We start from the raw sequence: 27,365 nt of genomic DNA, 5'->3' as shown, positions 1-27,365 counted from the left end.
GGATTATTTCTAAAAATCCATATCCATTTTTATAACCAAACATCCATTTCATAAACCAAGGTCTCGCCATTCTTATTACATTTTACAAACCATTTAACCAAATTCAAATCAAATCAAGTTTCAACCAAATTTTCATTCATTCATTAATACCATACATTCAAAATCATGTTCAACCATACATTCATATCTAGGCCATTACATAACCATGAACCAAATTGCAACATACATATCTACATAAACCATACATTAAACCATTGCAACATAAGCAAAATTCCACATGTGACCTACAAGCTTCAATTCCAAAATAGCCCCTCCATCCAATGCGCTTCGTAGCCGCATCCAAACACCAATTTTTTCATCAATGTCATATTCATTACAAATCAATCATTCCCATTTCTTTCAGCTTCCAACTTGGTTGATGTCGTCGCTTTCGTGTCCTTCTGAGCCTCCTGATGTTGGAAATTTGTTCTCGAGCTATGAATATCAGTCTCCCAATCTGGATTCCAATTTCACTCTCGAAGAATCCTCTTTTGGAAAACGCAAATCCCTGCATATAGATGAAGAACAAGAAGGGGCTGTTAGAGAGAAGCTAGTACAATGTAATGAAGATCTGTGTTTTACCAAGAATATGGATTCTTGCAGTTCATGCTCACTCTTCTCTGAGCCTCCAAATATCAGAAACTGGTTCTCAAGCTACAATTACGAGTCTTCAACGTTTGATACATGTAGTCTTTTAAACGACAAAGAGGTTTCTGACGGGAATAAGTGTGTGGCGGAGAGGTTTGATTTTAAAGTCATAAATAAAGATGAAACCAAGACTGAGATTGTGCAGCCGAAAGTTTGTGTTGAACACAATAGCTCTTTTGATGTTAGTTATGGAATGAAGAAAAATATAAATACTGCCAATACTTCCCATTTGGAAAAGATTTTGCAGCCATGTTTGCAAGTTAAGGAACTGCAATACAGTCTTGGTTCAACCAAGCATAATGAGACGGTGAACCGGAATTGTGGAAGTCCTGGTTGTAATGGAGAAGCACATTTTATGTCATTGGACACTCATACAAGTGCAATGAGACCTCCAAATCTGGTACAAAAGCATGGTACAGAAGAAGCGAAATCAAAAGTTGAAATCCAAGCTGAGAAACTTGACATTAACACAGGTTTATCTAAAAGCTTCTCGGCGGGCAGCTCGGCATGTACCTGAAATAAAGAAAATGATGGTTTTGTTACAACAAGGAAATAAAGAGAAAATGGTGAAAATTCTTGGAAGAAACCAGAAAGGACATTATTGCAGTGTTCAACAAGTACAGGAACAGTTCCACAGGCATGGAAAAAATGCAATGTTGCAAAGAGAAAGGCATTGATAGAAGCAACAAGAATCCAATACTATTAAGATCACAGGAAAATGGCAATGCCCACAGAAACGTAAACTGGATAGAGAACCTGCTTGGAAGCAACTTAGGCTCGAGCGATAGGTTCACAAGGTTGAAAAGGTCTCCCCAGTTTGCAATACAGGATCCTTATCTAATGGTTATTCTCAATCTTTTCCATCTGGATCAAATCTTAACCATTCAACTGCCTTTTACTCCTCCATTGTTGCTTCAGGAGATGATATTCCTGAGTTGCACCATAGGAAGCTTCTTCCCAAACAACTCCTGGTAAAAGAAACTTTTGCGGTGGATAACACTCTGGTAGTCATGGATGATACTTTTGTAAATGGTACAGAAACTTCAGAGCAAATATATCAAGGCATTTTAACTGAAAATTCACGAAATGGTCATAGCCAAATCCATGTAAATCAATTAAGTGCTTCTGGGTCGTTATCTCCAAATGATGCTCAAAACCATGAAGTCTGTGAACCGAATGTTACTCATGCTTTCTCCAAATTTCACTGCAGTAAAAGCAAGGTAAATCAGCAAGGCAGTAAAAAATTCAAAAATGCCCAAAAGAGAATTGAGACAGAGTAGAGGAAGAAAGTACACAGGTCTATTTTACCATTTCCGAATCTAACATCAAGCAAGACAATCCGAATCTGAGCATCCCGAAAGGAGTTCGCAGAGACGCCCCTTCTGGATCACCATAGACCAATTTGAAACCCTAATTGCAAAATATAAAAGGGAAGGTGAGAATAAAAATTGAGGAGGACGAAAAATCAGAGAGACCACAACGAAAACCCTAAACACCAAGAAGAAAAACCTAACTTCATTCGACGGCGGAAAACCCTGAAACCTAGCGAAGAGAGGCCGTTGCAAGCTCGCTACCACCGCCGTACCACTGCCGAAGGTGAGCTTTCCTGTTTGAGTCTCTTTAAACCGTTTGATTTTTGGCATGTAGAGTGAAGGTTCGTGGTTGAGGTTGAGACGGAGAGATGGGCGATTGAGGCTAGTGTGAGCGATTGAGAGAGAGGGTTTTGATGAGAGATGAGCGATTGAGGTTGGGTTTGAGAGACGGAGAGGTGGAAGGCGCGATTGGGAAAGAGAGACGCGTTTGAGAGGATGGAGGATGAGAGTGAGGACGATGAGGGATTTCTCGTTACTGTACCTCACGTTTTCGTTTTTTATTTATTTAAAAAAAACAAACGTTTAAACCATAAAGAAAAATTAACACATTTAGTATTCCTTTGTTTTTTATTTAAGTGTATATTAATGTATTATTTTTTGGTGTTCCCAATCCATAATCCTTTGGAAACCCAACAGCCAGGCGGCTAGGGTTTATTTTCTTGGATTCTTCCACTGTTAATTGGTAGTCCAACAGACTATTTTTAGTTTAGTGTTTTTTTTTTTAATTTTAATTTTATCCTGTTCTGGCTTATATATCCAAGTTGTTATTGTAAATAATAACTAATCATAAGTGGTCTAGTGGAGAGAGAGCACTTTCATTGCCTTTAGTGGAGTGGGTTCAATACTTGGGGATAGCAAATCTTTGTGTTTATATTTGTTATGCTTACTATTTTATTTAATTTCTTTTTCTATATAGTATCTTGCTATTTATTTTAATTTTATATTTTTATTAATTTAATTCGATTGTTATTTAGTGGTTTGTATTTTTTAAATGTTTACCTTTTAGATTTAGTTAGTGGTTAAATTTCCGATATTGCTTTTTATTCGATTAGTCGATTTTTGTGTGTTAACTAATTTAGTTAGGTTATTAGTACCCGTGTCCATACTTTTACACATGTAAATAATCACATTCAAATTCACTAAATTTTCGATTTTAAATTTCACTAACTTTCCATAGTTTCAACATTCAATTTCATTTCCTCATCACCTTCAAATACAATTTCAAGCCTTTCTTCCATTAACACTATTCAAATCTTTTTCTAAGTATAATGTGAAGAAAAAGATTATCCTGGATGGAATATCCAGTTATAATCCCGAATATTAGGCTCAAGCTGTAAGAGCTTGCAAGCCGTAAATATTTGTCTTCTCTTTCACACTCCAATATTCAAATCTTTTTCTAAGTAAAATGTGAAGAAAAAGATTATCCTGGATGGAATATCCAGTTATAATCCCAGATATTAGGCTCAAGCTGTAAGAGCTTGCAAGCCGTAAATATTCGTCTTCCCTCCAAAGAATTCTTAAATATCCGAATCATTTTCTTAACAATAATGGGAAAGAAACAGACAGCCTGGGTGGAATGTCCAGACGTAGTCCCGAGTACTAGACCCAAGCTGTAAGAGCTTGCAAGTCATAAGTACTCGTCTTTCAAACTTTAAAATACTTAATTCCTACCTTAATACTTTTTTAATAAAGATGGAAATGGAACATGGTGTATACCGTGCACTCCTGAGATTAAGATTCGAGGCGGATGCATCGCCTATCTTAACTCTCGCCATCGTCTAAAATTGTCAATGCGGTTTCTTCAAACCCCTTTCTCAATCAAACCTAAAAATACTTAATCTCTATTAAACGCTCTTTCAATAAAGATGGAAATGGAACATGGTGTATACCGTGCACTCATGAGACTAGGATTCGAGATGGATATCTCGCTCATCCAAGTTCTCGCCATCACTCAAAATACATCCAACCGATCAAACTCTTTTTCGCCGCCGTACGACTAATCAAAGAACCTTTTTCATAAATGAAAGATATATTGTCTTAGGTGATACAAAACAATGTTTCGGCCACGATTGTTGAGTCGAGATAAGTGATGCTTTTCCGAATGTAGATTTATAAATCCGTTCGATGTGTGGTATGCGTCCACTCCTCATCTGTTTTGGGTAAAACAATGTTTTCGTCGATTAATACAGTATAGCTTTCGCTAAAATCGACCAACAAACAAACATTTTTTCTACCCAGAACTACGTAAGCCTTGATTTCTCTTTTGAGATACGTAGGAGCAGGATTTGTAAATCTTGTCAGGCCCACTAATAAAAAACTTAGGTTTAATCCTTCGTCAAAAATCCAAAAACATTATCTTCTCATCCTTTCTTTCTTTCCCACTTAATAATTCGAAAAGCCTAATATTTGAGCTAACACTAACGCACACAACTAACCTAATGGTTCCCATTGAGTACAACGGACGTGAGGGGTGCTAATACCTTCCCCTTGCGTAATCGACTCCCGAACCCTGATATTGGTTGCGATGACCATATCTTATCTTTTCTTTTATGGGTTTTATCGATATTTCCCCTTTTCCTTTTTAGGAATAAATAAAGTTCGGTGGCGACTCTGTTCAGTCCATCATTGCGAGCGTGCGATCGCGCTTCACTTTAAAGTCGTATCCCCATTTTTCGAGGTGCGACAAGTATGTATGAGGGCCAAAAGATCATTATCTCTTTCACCTTTTCCTGTGAATGGAGACTTTGTCATCTTTCCAATTAAACAAGATCTGCATGTCTCATATGATTCATAATCAAAAGAGTCCAACAGTCCATCTTTATGGAGTTTGGAAATGCGTTTCTCATTTATGTGACCTAATCGACAATGCCAAAGGTAAGTTGGATTTAACTCATTAGGTTTCATCCTTTTAGTATTAATGTTATAAATAGGCATTTCAAGGTCAAGGACATATAGTCCATTGTTCATTTGTGCAGTAGCATAGAATATATCATTCAAATAAATTGAGCAACAATTGTTCTTTATTATAAATGAAAAACCAAACTTGTCCAAACAAGAAACGGAAATAGTATTCCTGCTAATTGTAGGTACATAATAATAGTTCTCTAACTGAATTATTAAACCACTAGGTAAAGTCAATACATAAGTTCCTACGGCTAAAGCAACAACCTTTGCTCCATTGCCAACTCGTAGGTCGACTTCACCTTTTGCCGAATCTCTACTCCTTTTTAATCCCTGCACATTGGTACAAATGTGAGAACCGTATCCAGTATCTAATACCCATGATGCAGAAGTAGATAAATTAATTTCAATAACAAAAATACCTGAAGTTGAAGTCTCTACTCCATTCTTCTTATCTTCCAGGTACTTTTGGCAGTTTCTCTTCTAGTGTCCGATCTTACCGCAATGGAAGCAGGTGCCTTCTTTTGCTATGCCTCCACTAGGATTCAAAGCAACAATAGTGGGTTTGGGTTTGGCAACTTCCTTGCCTTTCCCTTTATCACCCTGCTTGGTGGGCCTTTTGTTCTGTCTCTTTCCATTTCCGATCATCAGAATGGACTTCCCTTTTGACTTTAGATTCTGCTCAGCAGTTGTTAACATGGATAGCAGTTCAAGAAGAGATTTGTCCATATCAATCATATTGAAATTTAGGACAAATTGACTGAATCTATCTAGCAACGATTGCAAGATCAAATCAGTCGCAAGTTCCTTTCTGAGGGGAAAACCCAACCTCTCAAGGTTTTCCACATACCCAATCATCTTGAGCACATGGGGACCTATAAGGGCTCCCTCAGCTAACTTGCCTTGAAAAATGGCTTTTGAAACTTCAAACCTTTCATGCCTTACTTGCTCTTGATAGAGCATCTTCAGGTGTTCGATCATATCGAACGCTGCCATGTTCTCATGTTGCTTTTGCAACTCTGAGTTCATGGTAGCTAGCATGAGACAAGCAGTTTCATTGGCATCATCGACATGCTTCTTATAAGCATCTCTTTCTGCCTTAGGTGCAGAACTAGGAGGTTCCTCTTCAGGAACAGGTTTCTCCAAGACATACAGCTTTGTATCATGTTTGAGGATAATCCTCAAATTTCGGTGCCAATCCAGAAAATTTGTCCCAGACAATTTTTTCTTGTCAAGGATTGATCGCAAAATGTTGATAGAGGTGTTTGTTGTCATGGTAATCTACATGAAAATAATGAAAATATAAGTATCAATAACATATTTAATTAGGCCTTTAATTAAATATGCTCCCACTATTTTACTCAAAACAAATGACCCTCACCATTTGATTCGGAAAATCCCGTTGGAAGATTTTCTAGTGGGTCGAGATCCATATTTCACTTTGTTTTAAGTCCACGTAGGCGGATTACACAAAACTAGGTTATTTAGGTAGGAACTCCTTCCAATTGTATCTAATACAACTCTCGAATATTTTAGTTGGGTGAATAACTCCTTATTCCAATCCATCACATGGATCATTTCCAACTCTTGCTTCTAAACATATATAATCTTATTATAATTTGTTTAGTTAAGTTTGACCCATTGTTTTAACAATTGGATATTACAATTATCCCATTGCACCTTACTAATATAGAACATGCACCTCGCGTAGGAGAAACCTACATTATCCGATACTAGTCTTGATGAGTGCTAAAACTTGGAAAGCATAAACTTAATATTTAATTTGAGGGAATTTGCAATTATTCTGATCTCACCGGCTTATTTATCATATAAATCGTCTCTCACATGCATCAACATACATTCACATGCATCAACTTACATTCACATGCATCAACATACATACATAATGAAACAGTTATGGCCCCTAGCGCAATTGTTCTCCCAAGCCAATGAGAGAACCTAAGCTAACCTAATAACGATCTAAGCTTCTCCAAGCAAGATCTTCAAGGTTGTCCTCCTTTGATATTGAATTCTTCTCTTTCTTCATAACATTACATTACATAAAAGAAACTCGTTTTACATACAAGGGAGTGAGATGAGAAAATAAGTTACATTAAGAGATTAAAAGAGAGGCACGACACGCAGGTCGTATTTTAAAACCCAAACCAAAATAAAGGAAAACTAAGGTCATAACCGATCACCACAAGACAATAATAATGAACACATTATTATTATTATTAATTTTAATTCTTTTAATTAATTAAAACCAAATTAAATTTCGGCGACCAATCACACTACGCAGAGTTAGCCGGGGGTCCGCTGCCAGGTCAGCGGGAACGGGGGTTCCGCTGCCCGGTCACAACTCTTGCGCAGTCACAACCCTAATCGCATAACTCTTTGACAACACAACCCTTGTGCCGTCATTAACCCTAATGCACCAATTTCAGACTGTCAAACACATCTCGATTGTTGATTCAATATGATTGATCAACACGTCATTGCTTCACCATACTAATGTCGGATCAAGAAGCAAACGACCATTGATCGCTCAAAGGAAAACAACCATTAAGTGTTTGAATGAATGAAACAGAAACAGTATATCATATATACCGTATTTTGCATCAGGATTACTTATATCATATATATAACTTGATCGACCTCAATTTAATTACTCATTTATTCTTTGATTCATTTTGTCTTTTAATTGTATTAATACAGAAAATATAGAAAATAAATAGCTATCAGATGCATGGTTTCGTAAGTGGCTCTGATACCACTGAAGGAGAAGGGCGATCCAAAACGCAGCGGAATTTAAAATTTCTCCTTTAATGATCCTTACGAATGGGCATGATCAGTGATATAATCGTTACCTCTTGTGGCGATTGTAACCTTTGATGCAGATCTACGGAGCGATCACGAACGTTGAACAATGACAACGTCTCTACTCAGTCCACACGAACGGATTCCTTCAATCTCAGTGCTAGCTGCTACGAATGAAGGCTTTAAGTCAGAGAGAGAGAGAGAGAGAGAGAGAGAGAGAGAGAGAAACGAAATTGTAACTGCACTAACGTTTCTACACAAGGGTTCTATTTATAGAACCACTTGTGTGGGCTGCAAGCTAAAAAGCCCACTCAAGTGTATATGGCCCATATCTTATAATATGCCAAAATCACTTAAGTGTGTGGTACCTTACCATATTTCGTATTCTACTTAAGTACACCGTACCTTACGATGTTCTATAATTCACTTAAGGGCATCATACATTACGATATTCCTTAGTTACTTTATCTCTCATCAATCCGTCCTTTGTGTGTGACCCTATAGGTTTTCGCGACATTGACAATTATATTAAATCACGTATTTAACATAATAAATAGTGAGCGGTATCTAGCAACACATCACTGCTACCCAAGACACGAAAATGTCATGTGATATGACAAATCCTTATGTGATAATAATTATGTGTATAATTATCCTTTTGCCCTTATGTCTATATTGAACACAAGGCATAGACCGTGTCATCCTTGTCCAGTTCAATATTGGGCCCATAGACATTTATCCTATTACGCAGGATGGGCAAATTCCATCTAGGTCACTCATGTCCCTTAGCATGCTTCGTGGAGTACCCATCAACTGTCTTTATGGTCATCCAATTACGGACAACATTTGATCAGCAATAAGGTACTCGACTCTACATCTAGGGTCCATAGTGGTTTCAGGTCGAAGGGTGGTATACACCATTATCACCATGAGAATAACTTATGACACTTTGCATAACATTCTATATAGTATTCTCATAGCGGGTCAATCCAGTATAAATATTACTCTTAATATTTATACCTATGTTTAAGACTTGATAACTCCTTATCCATGATCCATGAGATGTGATCATCAGTCTATATACATAATAGTCTTAATGCTTTAATGTTATCCCACTTCACAATAAAGCTCGACTACGGATACTTTAAGAATAGTGTTCTTATGTTTAATGTGATCTCATGATTAAGTCATACTTGATACATTAAACGGACTATCTATTCTAGGGACTTTATTAAACAAACATAATAAAGAAAAAGCCTTTTATTATTAATAAATAATTTGATACAAGTACCAAAAGTATTGGCCTCTAGGGCTTACACCAACAGTATGTCCTATAAATAGAGGTGTAGAGAATAAGTTGTGACTTATTGGAGTTGATAGAAACCATTTAAAAGTTATTTAGAATCTTGATAGTTAGAATAACGAGTATTTTAATTGATTAGATAAATAAGTGTGATGGGAGTGTGGAGAGTAATTAGAGGTTGGTAGATTTATTTAGAATTATTTAATTAATTAAAATAATATTTTAGTTTATTATTTAGATAAATAATAAAATAAAAAAAGGGATGAGAGTTTGTAGAGACTTTGGCGCAAGGTGAGAATTAGAGAGAAAGGTGGGGATAAGGTAGAAATATCCTAATGAGAAAATTAGGTTTTTATTTTAAAAAGAGAGTTAAGAGGAAAAAGTTCTATCAGTATGTACAAAAAGTGAAAAGATGCAAATAGGCAAGAAGAGATAAAGAGCTAGGACAAAGAGAAGAATAAAGGGAGAGCTAGAGATTTGGGAGAGGAGACCATAAAGATTGCTTTCTTTTGCTGGAATCACAAGGTAAGGATGGAGAATAACTTTAATAAAGGGTATAACCATGAGGAGTAGGGTAGAGGAGTCCTTAACCTCCAATACGATTTGTTTATCCATTGATTATTGAGGAATATATGATGATGAATCTGTTGATATATACATTGATTTGAATTACAATTGTATGTTGTTGTTATAAGGTTGTGTACTTAAGTTTTGATGCGGAATTGATATTTTTTTAAGTATGAATAATTCTAGATTTTTTTGAGTTAAATCAGCATAATAACATGTTAGATTAGTAGGAACTAATATGCTATTGTATGATAAACAAGTGTTATAAGTTTCTGGATGTTTGGTATTGAATTTGGGAAGGTTTTGGGGGTTATACAATGCAAAATTGCATTTTTGGGTTCTGTCAGCTTCGTCAGGTGAGTCCTAGGTGAGCTGGTCTTTCTGGGTCTTCGCCAGGCAAGCACATGGTATTTCGCTATTGACTTGTCTCGCCCCTAGCTCGTCGGACGAACATGACAAAACAAAGTTACTACATGCGACTCAAATTGTTATAACTTGAGTTTTAGGACTTGGATTGAGACGCTGTTTTAAGCATTGGAAAGCTAACACAATTTACCATCAAATAAAACTAGTTTCAGTGGCTAATTATATAGTGATAACATGAATAATTTATGAGATTTTTTTGCGTAATTGTTGATTATATCTTGTGATGATGTTAAGATGCTAAGAATGTTGATTACAATTGGTTAGAAATGTAAATGTTGAATATTGATGATGTTATAATTTGTGATAAGTATGTGTTATTGTGTGAGCATGATAGTTGATGATATTAATGCTGGTTATGATGTTGTTGTATATGATGTTGATGATGATTATGATGTTGTTGTGTATAATGCTGATGATGATTATGATGTTGATGATGATTATAATGATGTTGTGTTATGATGTTGATAATAATATTGATGTTATTGATGTGATTGGTGAATAATAGTTAGAGTATGGATGTCTATTAATGTTGGGTCAATGCATGATTTTTTTATTGTCGGAAGGGGACTTTCACCATTCTGTTGTTATTACATTGACGTGTTTTAACATGCATCCATGATGTCGTTGTTGTTGATGAAATGGGCAAGTTACAATTTGAGCAGGGTGGATTAGTGACTTGTCCCAAATTCAAGAAAGATGGTTTCAGGGTTCGAGTAGGGTGAACCCGATTCGCTAGGAATCCTATTGATGATATGGTACCACATGCATATGTATTGAGTTGCATTACATAGTTGAGTTGTATGCATAATGTTGATTTGTGTGTGATTGTTGAGATTTGGCGTGTGAATATGTTCATGAGATGTTGTGATGCAATTGTTGTAGAATATGTATATGTGTTAATACTCTACCTTGTAGTATGCACCACTTACTTTACTAATGTGATTTCTCACCCCTTATGTTTGAATGTTTCCTTTGCATAAGCATCATGCATATACTAAGGAGTGGGTCTCGTTGAAGTAAGTGGAAGCTAGCTCCTTTGAGTTACTTAGTAGTTTATCGCTTTATATAGTGGTATCTTGCTCTGATCATATAACATCGAGTTGGGGTCGCTATGTTTTATTTCTGTGAATGTTATGTTGAATTCTTATGGCAAAATAAATTTTGTTAACCATTCCTAAGTTGTTGAGTTGACTGATTCCAATTCTTTTGATTGATGTTATTAAAATTGAAGTTTAAGACTAAATTTCATATGCTACTTTACTTTTATGATTGGTTGATAATAATTCTGCTGCGATGATACCCTAAGTGAAGGTGAGCATGTGATGATAGATTTTATATGAATTAATGTAACCCGTGTTACGAAGCAGGATATGTTTGATGGGTGTGACACCCTATGTGGTTGTACTTTTTATTCAATTATTCTATAATTTGTATGTGAGATTTTAGGGTGTTACATTAGTGGTATCAGAGCAGATCGGTCTATCCGACCAGGTTTTTGACATCTTGTTTATTCCTTAGTATGCGACATGTGTGTGAGACATTATCGATGCTTGTTTGTTTTTCTAACCGTTGCCTGAAGGAGTGGGATTGAAGATAAGTGGGATAGGAACTCCTACTTTTGCCCGGTGCTACAAGTGTGGTGTTATTGGTCATCATTCCAATGAGTGTTCCAATGCGCTTAAGAAATTTTCGAGGGTAAAAACTATTTAAGTGGGGGAGAGTTGTAACACTCCACTTCTTATTAATTTATTTTAGTTAAGTTAATTGTGAATTCTTAGTGATCTATATATGTTTTATTTAATTATTGTGTGTGAATAGATAAATTAGAGGGTGGGGGTGTATGTTCTTTAAATAGAGGTCTAGAGAGTAAGTTGTGACTTGTTGGAGTTGATAGAAACTATTTAGAAATTATTTAGAATCTTGATAATTAGAATAAAAAGTATTTTAATTGATTAGATAAATAAGTGTGATGGGAGTGTGGAGAGTAATTAGGGATTGGTAGATATATTTATAATAATTTAATTAATTAAAATAATATTTTAGTTTATTATTTAAATAAATAATAAAAGAAAAGGGGGGATAAGAGTTTGTATAGATTTGGGGGGCAAGGTGGGAGTTATAGAGAAATGTGAGGGTAAGGTAGGAATATCCTAATGAGGGAACTAAGTTTTTATTTTAAAAAGAAAGTAAAGAGGAAAGAGTTCTATAAGTACGTACAAAAAGTGAAAAGAGGAAAATAGATAAGAAAAGAGAAAGAGCTAGGGCAAAGAGAAGAACAATGAGAGAGCTAGAACTTTGGGAGAGGAGACCATATATATTGCTTGCTTTTGCTGAAATCAAAATGTAAGGGGGGAGAATAACCTTAATAAAAGGTATATGCATGATGGGTATGGTAGAAGAGTCCTTAACCTCCAATAAGGTTTATTTATCCATTGATTCTTGAGGAATATATGATGATGAATTTGTTGATATATGCATTGATTTGAATTGCAGTGGTATGTTGTTATTATAGGATTGTGTTATTAAGTTTTGATGTGAAATTGGGATTTTTTTAAAGTATGAAAATTTTTGGATTTTTTTGAGTTAAATCGGTGTATTAACATGTTAGATTAATAAGAATTAACATGTAATTGTATGGTAATCATGTGTTATAAGTTTTTGGACGTTTGAGGATATTTGGGAAGGTTTTGGGTGTCATGCAGTGAAAAATCGTGTTTCTGGGTTCTGTCAGCTTCGTTGGGCGAGCCCTAAGCGAGTTGGTCTTGCTGGGTCTTTGTCAGGCGAGCATATGGTATTTCACTACTGACTTGTCTCGCCCCTAGCTCGTCGAGCGAGCATGACAGCACAAAGTTATTGTCCGCGACTCAAATTATCGTAACTTGAGTTTCAGGACTCAGATTGAGACGTGGTTCAAAGTGTTAGAAAGCTAACATAATTTACCATCAAATAGAACTAGTTTCAGTGGCTAATTGTATCGTGATAAGATGAATAACTTATGAGATTTTATGCGTAATTATTGATTATATCTTATGATAATGTTAAGATGATGAGAATGTTGATTACAATTGGTTAGCAATGTAAATGTTGAATATTGATGATGCTATAACTTGTGATAAGTATGTTTTGTTGTGTGAGCATGATAGTTGATGATGTTAATGATGATTATGATGTTGTTGTGTATGATGTTGATGATGATTATGACGTTGTTGTGTATAATGCTGATGATGATTACGATGTTGTTGTGCATGATGTTGATGATGATTATGATGTTGTTGTGTTATGATGTTGAGAATAATATTGATGTTGTTGATATGATTGGTGAATAATAGTTCAAGTAAGGATGACTATTATTGTTAGGTCAATACATGATTTGTTTATTTTCGGGAGGGGACTTTAACCATTTTGTTGTTATTCTATTGATTTGTTTTGATATGCACTTATGTTGTCGTTGTTGTTGATGAAAGAGGCAAGTTGCAATCCGATTAGGGGGATTGGTGACTTATTCTGAATCTGAGTAGGGTGGATTCGGGGTTCGAGTAGGGTGAACCCGATTCGCCAACGAACCTTTTGATGATATGGTACCACATGCATATGCATCGAGTTGCATTATATAGTTGAGTTGTATGCATAATGTTCATTTGTGTGTAATTGTTGAGATTTGGCGTGTGAATATGTTCGTGAGATGTTGTGATGCAATTTTTGTAGAATATGTATATGTGTTGATACTCTACCTTGCGATATGTACCGCTTACTTTATTAATGTGATTTCTCATCCATTCTGTTTGAATGTTGCCTTTTCATGGGCATCATGCAGATACTCAGAAGTAGGTCTTGCTGAAGTAAGTGGAAGATAGCTCATTGGAGTTACTTAGTAATTTATGGCTTTATGTAGTGGCATCTTGCTCTGATCATGTAACATCGGGTTGGGGTCGCTATGTTTTATTTCTATGAATGTTATGTTGAAGTCTTATGGCAAAAACTATTTTGTTAACCATCTTAAGTTATTGAGTTGACCGATTCCAATTATTTTGATTGATGTTATTCAAATTGAAGCTTAAGACTAAATTTCGTATGTTGCTTTACCTATAAAATTCAATATCAATGAATTCTAACTTCAATTGTTTCTTAGATTAATTAAGCGTTAACGTGATCAAGTTTCATCATAAGACCACCAATTGATTTTTATAGGTTGATTAAGCGTTAACGTGATCAAGTTTCAACAAGCATAATTTTCATATTTTCGCTTCGAACCTTCCGTGCGCACTTTTGAAAAATCTATGATATTCAGTTTTTGAAAAAGCGGTTGAATTTTTACAAGGGTCTATTCACCCCCTATAGACTATTTTTCTACTTCCATATTCACACCTAACATATATGATGTGATGCACCTGAGTCGACGAACCAAGCATGATATTCAAGGCCTTATGAAATATGCAGCATATCTTGATGTGCAAGTAGTGCATTACTTGTGTAACATTGACTCCCTGGCTTGTCTGACTTGTTTGACCCTGATTATTTATAGTTTGAGTTATTTCTTGGATTGGAGGTTTTCTTGGTACAAAGTACTCATCGGATCTATGCCAACATTCATTGACTGCGTGCCTATACTTGTTCCATAGTTGGCATATTGGGCTATTCCCTAAGCTATACATTTTCTTGCCATGACCCCTGCCTCTGAAGTCGCGACCACAACCTCTTTCATGCTGCAGATTACCTTGACCATTTCCAGATTTGATAGAGAAGTTGTTATTCATGGCATTAGAGATATTAGCTGTAGCACTTGAAGTTGTAAGTTCTTGATGGTACCTGTCTATTTGTGCCTCTTGCACATAAAGTAAAACCTCAACCTCATAGATATCTATATGACCAACTTTTCATAGATCATCATGATAAAGGAATTATATTCTTTAGGTAATCCTTGAAGAATTGCATCAACTTGATCTCTTTTAGAAATTGGATCTCCAATTTCAAGTAACGAATCTGCAATAACTCTAATTCTAAGCACATGTTTAGATATAATCTTATTAACTTTCTTGACCATTCTTAGTTTAACATGTAACTGGTGAACTATGACCTTCATCTGAGCTCGAAAATGCTGGTGCACCTTGTTCCATATCTCATACGCATGCTTGCACTAGAGAAATCTAGGTAGCACAACCTCAGAGATTGTTGATAGAAACCATGTGAAGAGTGCTTGATCCTGAACTATCCATGTTTCATATTCTTCCGAAACGATGTTAGACAAGCGATCACAGTCCGTTTTGAACATGACCAAAATTTGTGGATTCACTACCACCTTATGCAATTTGTGTGATAAGATCACACATTCGGACTGTTGATTCCACAAGAGAAAGTTGTTTTCTTGAAGTTTGATTGATAGTTTGGTTCAAACATGTTTCCCGAGCTTGAATAAACCATTGTTGATGTTGCAACTTATGAAGATCTCACCATATTTTACGCGTCTTCCATGGTGCTTTCTTTATCCGCCATGAAAGCTTCTCTAAAGCTTTGTTTGAAGAATTATTTTGCAACAATAGATCATTTTCTATGAAGTTTGAAATCAACTACTAATACCTACACACTCGCATATAGTGCAGACAAACTGTTGTAGTTTTATGGATAAAGGAAAAAGAAGAAGAAAGATTGAATGAAGCGGAAGAGAGATCTCTTAGGCGATTGATACCATATTAGAGTTGAAGTTGAACTTTGTTCATCTCTTTCATTTCTTACTTTGTAGAACTTGCATGGAAAATATATATGAAGCTGCCATGCATTGGTTTGTTACATGGGGTTGTTAGAGTTATTTAGAGTTCCTAACTAACTCTCTTACTTAGCTAACTCTCTTACTTGCTTACTAAGCTACTTATTTACACATGTTATCATATCTCCAATATCAGAGGAACGTTTACAAAGTTAGGAACGACAGACATAGCCAAATAATCAACTAACCTCTAACAAGTATCTTTGAAATTTGTGAAAAAATAATGTACAAACACGGGTAAAAATTTACTACATTTGAGCCTCGTAACTTTCTTACCTTTGTCTTTATATATCTCTAACCATTCATTTTCTCTCACTTAAATACATTATTTTATTAAGTTATTGATCGGAAAAATAGCAAGTGTACTATTTTGCCTACTATAGTAATAACGGGTAAATTCCCCGAATGTTGATCTCAAGGACTGCACGTTAATATCAAGTTCAAATTATCATTCAATTAAACAAAAAATATGATTTGGGTTTTTAGATTCAAAATTATAAAAATAAAGGCAAAGGCAAATAAGAATGAAAATAAGGGTTTGCAAGGTGAGAGGTACAATGCCAGGGAAGGTGTATGATTTATCCCTGTAACAACTCTGAGTCACTATTACATCAACAAATATCAATTACTATCAGTTCTAAAGGGTATTTTCTCCCAAGTCCTTGGTGAGAAAACCTTTAATCATTCTACCCTAATTTCTATGTCCATAGGCAATGAGGGTGAAGTTAAGCTTTATTATATCAAGAATGTTATGATTCATACATGGTATCCCTAGTCCTAGGTGATATCTACTGCAGAGTAATATAATGAAAACCTTACCAATGGCGGTTCAGCCTAATCGATAACCATATAACAATCTCGATTGGTCCGAAAGAGAAAGCATTAAGCACATCAAAATATTACCGTAAAAACAATATTATAAATGCAATCGTAAACTCATAGTCATTACAATTCTAAATCAGGGACATCCCCTAGCATTAGGGGGTTTAGCTACTCATATTGTTCAAAACAAATTCAAGATAAAAAATACACATTACAAGTAATTGGATGACGTGGATCTTCAATCGCTTCCGCTCATGAAAACCTCCCGCTCTCTGAATTCCTCTTTGTAATCCTTGCTTGTTTGACAATAGTGTGTTCGCCTCGTTCCAAGATGTCGGTTGCTCTTGTAGAAACACTCCTAATATAGTGAAAATCCCTTGGCATAAGGTGGAAATCTCCAAAACATCCATGCAGCTCAAGCCCGGTGAAAAAGCCCGAAAATTGGAAAATTAGCATTTTAGGCTGACACGGGCGGCCGTGTCATCTCTCTGCCTTGTTATTTCCTTGTTGACACGCCCCAGGTGACCTGACACGGGTGGCCGTGTCAGGTGACACGGGTGGCCGTGTCAGGTCTCCTGAACTGGGAAATCTTCTTTTTTCGAACGCCAGAACTTTCCACTTTCTCACATTGAGTACATTGGATATTCTCCGTGGACCTGGAGGGCATAAACACGACAACCAAAGCGTAAAATCATGAAAACACAAAATAAAACTAACAATTAATAAAATTGCTTAAATAACTTACGGGAATGAAAATTAACTTTAAAGGTACCATAATGCGTACACAGTGTCTTAAAATCCTTGGTTTCTTGTCGGATAAGCAACAAAAATATAGTGAAAATGGTGACTGATAACAACCCCAAACTTAGCTCATTGCTTGTCCTCAAGTAATGTCTTATACGACATAGTGTCACTTCCCAAAATTTGTATTCTTACCAGATACTGCTGATATCTTTTCCCAACGCCTTCACTCTCCCTTTTATAGTTCCTACTTTTCCTAATCAGTTTTCAGCTGCACTTCCTCATCGAGGTACCGCTTCACCTGTCAGCTTACATCACACTCTCACCAAGTCTCTCGGGGTTAAAGTGTTTTCACTCCTAATTCATAATATTCAATATCAACTCATAAGTTTGAATAGTTTCTCCTTTCATATCAACTACACACAACACACACTGTTTAAGGTCTTTTGGGTTGTAACGAGTTTTAGATTACGGTGTAGATATTCCAAACAAAACGGGAAACAAGTGGTTTTTGGTTCAGAGTCAATGTTACTATTATTTTCACTGTGTTTGTTCATTTTCCTTCTTTTCCTCTATTATTATTTTTTTATAGCTCGGGTTTTTCTTTGCTATTCATGTTTTTCAACCGAGTGCCCTTCTTTGGCCAATGCTTCTTTTGAACCCTCAAGTTTATTTTCTTTTCTCTTTTTTTTTCCGCACTCACCTTAGATTTTGAAACTTATGGGGTTTTACCCCAAACTTAGAATTTCAACACAGCTTAATAATATCAACTTGACTTCGAACAGGGTAAGGAAGTGTTTTGGCCGCGGGGTACATTTACGGGGTTAAACAAGCAATGGATACAAGCTCAAATGGGGTTAACAAAGGATAACATTAACGGGATGGCTAGAAAGGCTCAGGGCTATAATCAAACAACGTGCCTCAGTGTGTGTATACATGCAGTGAAATTCCCAGAGAACCTACGCAAAGTCAGAGTGATAAAGACATACCTGAATATCGCTCATGATGACAAATGTGTGGCTTTTTATGCACTCACCATGTTAGGTAAATCTTGGCAACATCCATTGTACTTCAAGTATGGTGCGACTTCTTACTCAACTAGGAATGCACATGGAACCTATGTTAGTTGAGCTTTAGAAGTTGTGTTCGATCATTTCTTCAACAATATCAACTTTCTGGGAAGATCCTTCACAACAAGCAATTGTAGGTGGAGTGATCATTTCATCCACTACCGCTATTGATCATTACCTCATCCAACAATAATACTAAGAACGTGAAATACATGCAACACGTGATACCCGATAGTAAAAATAAACCAAATGTGAACGGTAAAAATTTGGGAACTAATCAAATAAAACATAAAACAAAACAAAAATAAAAACAAAAAGCATAAGAAAACCTCCCCCACACTTGAACTAAACATTGACCTCAATGTTTTAGAACAGGATAGAAGGAGGGTGACTCACAGTGCCCTCACTGAGGGGGATGGGGCAGAAAGTGCAACATGCCCACACGAAATTCAAATTTTTCAAACAAATCTCAAATTTGCAGGCCTGACACGGGACATGTCAGCTAACATGGGCGGCCGTGTCAGGCTGTTGTTATGCTCATTTTTCAAATTTTTCCATGTGACTACCTTCGCCCTTTTATGCAAGGCATTGTGCAAACCTAAAATAATAAACAAACCCAAACAATAATTAGAACTAGTAACACGTGGGTTGCCTCCCACGAAGCGCTTCGTTTAATGTCGCGTGGCTCGATGATTCATTCCCTTTGTTATGAGGGAGTACTTCAGCTTCCAAACCTTGTTGCACCTCTTGTCCAAAACTAGGAAGCTGTCTCTTTCATCAGTATGGATTCCTTTGTGCCACAAGTCCTTTTTAACCTTCATCTCCTTACCTTGTTTTCGTTTTCGTTTCTTTCTCTTGGTTTTTGGAATAGAGATGGGAGTCTTTCCATTCATGGTGGCTAATGGCAGTGGTGAGAGTCGAGAGGGCCTTCCTGTATCTTTCTCTGATGTTGGTATGTTACTTTGCCTTTTCGCCTTTGTCCTGACTAAGCCTACTTGATAGTGAGATTTTGTATCTTCCTCTAGCTCCCGGTCTTCAATAGCATTCAATGGTATCTCCTTGTCGTGAATTTTCAAGGTTAACGTGCCCTTATCCATGTCGAGATTGCATCGACTTGTCTGCATGAAAGATCGACCCAGAATGATGGGTGCCTCATCATGTTCAGATATGTCTAGGATTACAAAATCAACAGGAAAAATCAAGTCCTCTATCGTTACCAGTACGTCTTCTGCTATACCATATGCATCCTTTCTTGAGTGATCTACGAACTTCAGATTGGTCTTTATATCACTGACATTTTTAATACCCAACCCGTGATAGATTGATAATGGCATCAGACTCACACTAGCTCCAGAATCTATTAATACCTTTTTGAAGGTTCTTTCTTTAATTGTGCATGGTACTGTTACCGTTCCCGGATCCTTTTGTTTGTTAGGAATTTTCTGCCCCAGTGAGTTTGCACTATGCTTTTCCTTCCAGGCTACTTGTTCTTCTGCTGTTGGTTTCTTTTCGGCCATTACCTCTTCCATGAATTTCTTGTACATGGCATTCTTTCGAGTGCTTCAAACAAAGACATATGACCCTCAACCTTTTTAAAGATTGTCATGAATTTCTCCAAGTATGACTCGCTTGGTTCCTTCTTTGTCACTCTCTGAGGGTAGGGCAACTTAATCACCGGTTTAGTCTCTTATGTAATTTCCTCTTCAGTCGGCTCGCTCGGTGATATAACTTTTTTCTTTTTAGCAGCCTTTTTCTTTTTCGTCGTGATAGTACTAATATTCTCTTGACCTCTCGGATTTTGAACTGTTTCACTTGGTAAGGAACCTGGTGTTCGAGAACTTGCTAGTTGTTGTGCTATCTGTCCCAACTGAACTTCAAGATTCTTTAGAGAGGCGGTGGTGTTTTTCTGATTGTTTCTCGTCTCTTCTTCAAATTGCCTATTTTGAGCTGTCATGTTTTCAATGGAAATCTCCCAGTTTGCTTTCCTTGGAGCTTGCTGTTGTTGACATTGAGTCTGATATTGACCTTGACCCTGTTGTGGAACATTCCCTTTCTGATCTTTCCAGGAGAAGTTTGGATGATTCTTCCAACATGGATTGTAAGTGCTAGAGTAAGGGTTATTCTGCTTTAAGAATTTTATCTCTTCAATTTGTTGAGGAGTTGCAAAGCAATACACAGTATGGTAAGGTCCATTACAGATTTCACAAGTGATGGTCTGAGCAGGTTGAATTTGAGCTACCTGTTGAGTACCTATATTCATCGCTTTCAATTTCTTCTCCACTTCAGCAACGAGTGTATCTTCCAAACGGATTTTATTTGCTTCTACTTTCAGGTCAATGACTCCTTCAGGTATGCTTGTACACCTATCATATAATTCCAGATGCTCATTTGCGGCTATCGCTTCAATGATTCTTTTAATACTGGTGGCTGTTGAGAAATTTGTTGAGCCACCGACTGCTATATCAATTAACTGTTTTGTCTTTATTTTCAGCCCATTCACAAACATCTGCATTTGTTCAGTCTGATCCATATTATGAGTTGGGCATGCTACCAAGACCCTTTTGAATCTTTTGTAGGTATCTCTCAAAGACTCACCATCTTTCTGTTTGAAGTTCAAGATTTCATACCTTTTTCTCAGAAATAATGATGCGGGAAAATACTCATTTAAGAAAGTTGTTTCCATCTCTTCCCATGATGTAATACTTCCAGCTGGAAGAGAGTAGGACCACTCTTCCGCCTCTTCAGATAAAGTGAATGGGAACATTCTTATCTTCTTTGCTTCATCGGTATGACCATCAATTTTCAAAGTAGTACTCATGGTCATGAATCTCTGCAGGTGCTTGTTGGCATCTTCATTAACCTTTCCGGTGAAAGATTTTCTCTCAAGTTGATTGATTGTGCTAGGATGCAGTTGAAAGTTCGTCACATTCACCGGTTGGTTGACAATGGTCAATCGACCACCCGGTGCATTTGCCCCTCCATAGTCACCTAGGAGTCTTTCCTGATCTGGAGGCGGTGGAACTGGAGGCATTTCAGCCATAATTATTTTTCTTCTGAATATGAGTGATCAGATGGAACTTCTTCTTTGGAATCCAATCTAGCGTTTCTACGTGTCCGGTAAAGGGTTCTCTCAATTTCTGCGTCAAAAATTTTTTTTGCTGAGGGCTCTCATCGCATACACAGATTAGTGAATGAAAATATATAAATGACAGAAAAATAATTTTATTGCAGGGCAACAAAATCTTAATTGAACTTAAAATTAAACTCTATATTTTGGTAGTCCCCGACAACGGCGCCAAAAACTTGATCGGAAAAATAACAAGTGTACTATTTTGCCAACTATAGTAATAACGGGTAAATTCCCCGAATGTCGATCTCAAGGACTGCACGTGAATATCAAGTTCAAATTATCATTCAATTAAACAAAAAGTATGATTTGGATTTTTAGATTCAAAATTATAAAAATAAAGGCAAAGGCAAATAAGAATGAAAATAAGGGTTTGCAAGGTGAGAGGAACAATGCCAGGGAAGGTGTATGATTTATCCCTGTAACAACTCTGAGTCACTATTGAATCAACAAATATAAATTACTATCAGTTCTCAAGGGTATTTTCTCCCATGTTCTTGGTGAGAAAACCTTTAATCATTCTACCCTAATTTCTATGTCCATAGGCAATGAGGGTGGAGTTAAGTTTTATTATATCAAGAATGCTCTGATTCATACAGGGTATCCCTAGTCCTAGGTGATATCTACTGCAGAATAATCTAATGAAAACCTTACCAATGGCGGTCCAGCCTAATCGATAACCACACAACAATCTCGATTGGTCCGAAAGAGAAAGCATTAAACACAATAAAAGATTACCGTAAAAACAATATTATAAATGAAATCGTAAACTCATAGTCATTACAATTCTAAATCAGGGACACCCCCTAGCATTGGGGGGTTTAGCTACTTATATTGTTCAAAACAAATTCAAGATAAAAAATACGCATTACAAGTAATTGGATGACGTGGATCTTCAATCGCTTCCGCATATGAAAACCTCATGCTCTCTGAATTCCTTGATCTCTGTAATCCTTGCTTGTTTGACAATACTGTGTTCGCCTCGTTCCAAGATGTCAGTTGCTCTTATAGAAACTCTCCTAATATAGTGAAAATCCCTTGGTAGAAGGTGGAAATCTCCAAAACATCCCTGCAGCTCAAGTCCGGTGAAAAAGCCCGAAAATTAGAAAATTAGCATTTTGGACTGACACGACCGTGTCAGGCTGACACGGGCGACCGTGTCAGCTCTCTGCCTTGTTATTTCCTTGCTGACATGCCCCAGGTGACCTGACACGGCCGTGTCAGGCTGATACGGGCGGCCGTGTCAAGCCACTGTTTTGGGCATTTCTTGTATTTTCTTGGCCTTCCTCCTGACACGGCCCGTGTCAGGTGACACGGTGGCCGTGTCAGGCCTTTTGAACTGGAAAATCTTCTTTTTTCGAACGCCATAACTTTCCACTTTCTCGCATTGAGTCCGTTGGATCTTCTCCGTGGACCTGGAGGGCATAAACACGACAACTGAAGCGTAAAATTACGAAAACACAAAATAAAACTAACAATTAATAAAATTGCTTAAATAACTTACAGGAATGAAAATTAACTTTAAAGGTACCATAATGCGTACACAGTGTCTCAAAATCCTTGGTTTCTTGTCGGATAAGGAACGAAAATATAGTCAAAATTGTGACTGATCAGTTATCTATACACATATTTTTAGTATAGTATTAAAGCTACAAAAGTCACCAAGTTGAAAAGATAATTAATCATTTCCTCGTACATACGGCTAAAGATTTATTCTCTCTGTCCCATAATGAGTGATATAGTTGACCATTTCACACAAATTAAGAAAAGAGAATAAATGAAAGAGAGAGAATGATATTTTTACTAAAGTGCGTTTGTTAAGTATTGAAAATGATGAAAATGATATTAATTAGAGGGTAAAATTAGAAAAAATATATTGAAAATTGAAATTTTGATACACTATTTTATTCCAAATGAATCACTCAACGTGGAACGGAGGGAATACTACTTTGAACCTTATACCTTTCATACAATTATTTTATATCTCTCTAACCATTCATTCTCTGGGACTTAAATACATTATTTTATTAAATTATCTTCATAAATTCCTAATATTATAAAAAAATTACTAAAATCACCAAATTGAAAAGGAAGCCAATCATTTCCCATAGAAAGTGATAAGAATTTACTACCCTCATAACTTTCATACCTTTGTTTCTATTTCTCTTTGACAATTCATTCTCTCTCACTAGAATACATTAACCGATATTTATGGGTCTACTATTTTGTGTGTGTGGATGTACATACAATAAAAAAGCTATAGCTATTTAGCTATAATGGTGAGCAGGTGAGGCCAAACAGAATTTAATGAAACAAAACAAGGGTTCGGTTTGACATTTATGATACACAGTTTAACATCACAATCAATATTAATGTGTTCAACGTTTTAGTGGACCAATCAGTTGACAAGTCCATAAATACGTAGAGAGGAAGAGAACCTCACTTTTGTGTTTTCCTCAATTCATGGGTTTTGACAAGGACAATCAACCAACATCCGATGATGCACATGATCATCCAACGGCTACAATGTGTGGTAGTTGACCTAAGGTACTCATGTTTTAAATAAAGGATAACAAATGACCACGAATCCCAATTGAAATTAATTAATCTTCAATTCAAGAACACGTGGTGGGATGAATATTCAACGCAACAAAATCTAGCAGGAGGTAACAGTGGAGCTGCTGTATTGAGATTAATTCGTGTTTCTTTATATATGTTGTAGTTGACATGTATTCAACGTCGAATATAGGACAAGAAAGGTCAAAGACAACTACATAATGATTAAATTATAGAACATTCAATTCAACTATTATGTGTACAACGTTTGTTTAAGAATTTAGCCCTTGGCCTATTTTGAATAAAACCATATTTGTGTACTACATATTAGCCATGAGTCTTCATTGTATAAAGTGTATATAGATGAATTTATTTGAGTTTTTCTATTAATTTGAATGTTAATGATATTGTTTGAGAATTTATAAAATTGTTTAGTATTGGAACCAAAAATGTATATAGGATTTAAGATAACGTGAATCTGAGTTTCCGGTGTAGTAGAGAGGAGAACTGAGTTGTAAGATTAACATTTCAACACTCAAGTTGATATGTTAGAGAAAAAGTTGAATTGAAATTGAATTTAAAACTAAGTATCTGAATTGGTGCGCTTCCTATATATAGTGGAGAGAAAATAACGAACTACTATTTGTTAGGGTGGATTGTAGAGAGTCGTTGAATATACCTGAAGTTTTGATTTTCAGTATTCAATGTAGGATAGTTCTCGTGCGTTGAGAAGATTTTGAAAGTATTGTAGCTTTTTTAGAGTGATCGGTTGATATCAATATGGTCGCCCCTTTACACTAGTTCCCAAGAACTTGCTTATGCATAGTAAGACAAGGATTTGTCGTATTAGTCTCGGTTGCCGACTGTTCTTCTCATTTACAACATCCGTCTCAAATTATAAGACGTTTTGGACATTTCACGCAAATTAAAAAACGTAAGTAATGTTGTATGAGAAAGAGAAATTGTGTATGCATTTACATTATTGTCCTTCATTAATTATAGATGAAATAGAAATTTAAAGAATTGAAAGAAGAAAAAAATAATAAATGATAGAGGGTATAGTGAGAAAAATGTCATTAATGTTGCATTTGAATTTTAAAGTGACTTATAATTTGGGACAAAAAGTTTTTGCAAAGTGACTTATTATTTGGGACAGATAGAGTATCTTAGAAGAGCAAAAGTGAACGTTTCTATTTTTTTTGGGATTCACGTATTTAATGGCCCATACTTCAAATATCTTTCCAGAGGTATCCTCACTATGAACCTTGGAAACTAAAACACTTGAGTGTTGCGTGTGAGTGATTTGACATGTTTGATATAGTCTACATTCTTTTGCATGCTAGCATACGATTCTTGAAGATTCAGCTTCACATTTCTTTGAGTTGTCTTTCCCAGTTCACTATTATCCTCCTTCCTTTTGATATTTTGTTTTCCTGTATCTAAAAAAGTTGGTACATCATGGGGAAGAAATCACAGAAGAGTGCTAAAAAATCTCAGAAGAATGTTCAATCTTCGTGGATGAATTCTACTTATTCTTCAACTATTTTTGTCTTTTCCAGAGGGGTACTCTTGATGAAGTCTTTCTTGAGGTTGGTCCATCTTCGAATCAGCAAAAACAACAAAATAATCAGGGAGTATGGCGATTACGTCATTCCTTTTTATGAATGCACCTCTTAGTCTTGGTCCTTCGCATGTCCTTCAATGCTTTCGAGATAGAAGTTATTAAGTGATCGGGAAAAATAGCAAGTGCATTATTTTGCCAATGTAGTAATAATAGGGATGTTTCCCAAAGATCGATCTCGAGGATTGTGCAACAATACAAGTTTAAGTTGTGACTCAATTGAACAAATCAAATAGTTGGGGTTTTGTAAAAAATCAATGTATGAGAAAATAAACAGAATAAATCTTTTCACAGTTTATAATAATATGCCAAGGATGGTGTATGAATATCTCATGTAATGACCTTGAGTGTATATCTCAACAATTCAAAATGTTCAATTACCGGATCTTAAAGTTGCTTCCTCCTAAGACCTTAGAGGGAAACCTTTAGTCATTCATTCTAATCTCTAAGTCCTTAGGCGATTATAATGAAACCAAGCAATACAAATTAACAAGATAAAACTGGTAACCATAGGGTATCCCTAGCCCTAGGTGGCGTCTACTATGGTTTCACTCTACAAAAACCTTAACAATTACAATCCCGCTAATTGTTAACCATATAACAATCCTAATTTTTCTGATAAAGAAAGCATTATGAACATTGCACAGTGAAATTAACAACAAACATCATATATTAAGGAAATCATCAATTCAGAGTCATTACACGATCAATTCAGGGACCCCCCCTGGCATTAGGGGTTTAGCCTCTCATATTATTCAAATAAGATACACAATAAAATTTAGACATTACAAAAGTAAGGGAATTCCGTTGATCTTCAATCGCATCTGCTTTTGAAGGACCTCTGTTCTTCGCCGCTCTTGATCGCTTCAATCTTAATCGTACCAAATCTCTAATCGTGTAAAAGTCCCATTCTCCGTATTCAAAAATCCTCTAAATAGTTCTTGATCACCAATTTGATGTAGCAAAAGTCTAAAATATCCTCCGGGATCAGCCGTGCCAAAATACAGCAAAAACTGGAAAATAAGGTGTCCAAGCCAACACTGGCTGTGTCAGGCAACACGACCGGCCGTGTTGGCTATCTGGATGCAAGGGATAACACGCCCCTTTCAGGGTGGCTGACAAGGGCCGTGTCAGCTGACACGAGCACCTTTGTCAGCTCCCTATTTTATGGCCCTGACCCTCTTCTCTTGACACGGGCCGTGTTGGGCAACACGGGTGACCATGTTGGGAAACACGAGTTGCCGTGTCAGGGCTACTGTATCGTCCAATTTCCTCTTCCGACGGGCCCGAAACGTCCGATTCCCTTGGCGATTCCTTCGGTATTCTTGCTTACACCTGAAACCAGTAAAACTACCACAAGGAGACATAAAATGGAGTATAATGATGCAAACCAAAGATAATCAACAAACTGAAATAAAAATGAAAACATGCAATTTACTAAAAAGAACAACAAAATAGGTAGAATAATGTGTTACCGACTTCGTGAAATTGTGTCGAATGAGTGTCAGAAAACAAGTAAAATTAGAGATCGATCACAACACCAAACTTATCTCATTTCTTGTCCTCAAGTGATGCTCGAGACATCAGGAC

At 36.3% G+C, this 27,365-nt stretch overlaps 1 pseudogene; it reads left to right on the top strand.

Annotated features, from left to right (window-relative positions):
• Positions 1 to 387: 387 nt before the first annotated feature.
• Positions 388 to 10,536, top strand: LOC127135844 (uncharacterized; annotated as a pseudogene).
• Positions 10,537 to 27,365: the final 16,829 nt, after the last annotated feature.

Source organism: Lathyrus oleraceus, chromosome 4 (assembly GCF_024323335.1).
Source record: "Lathyrus oleraceus cultivar Zhongwan6 chromosome 4, CAAS_Psat_ZW6_1.0, whole genome shotgun sequence".
In the NCBI taxonomy this organism is placed as follows: domain Eukaryota; kingdom Viridiplantae; phylum Streptophyta; class Magnoliopsida; order Fabales; family Fabaceae; genus Lathyrus; species Lathyrus oleraceus.
Note: the sequence above shows the minus strand (reverse complement) of the source record. Positions and strands in the feature narration are given on the sequence as shown.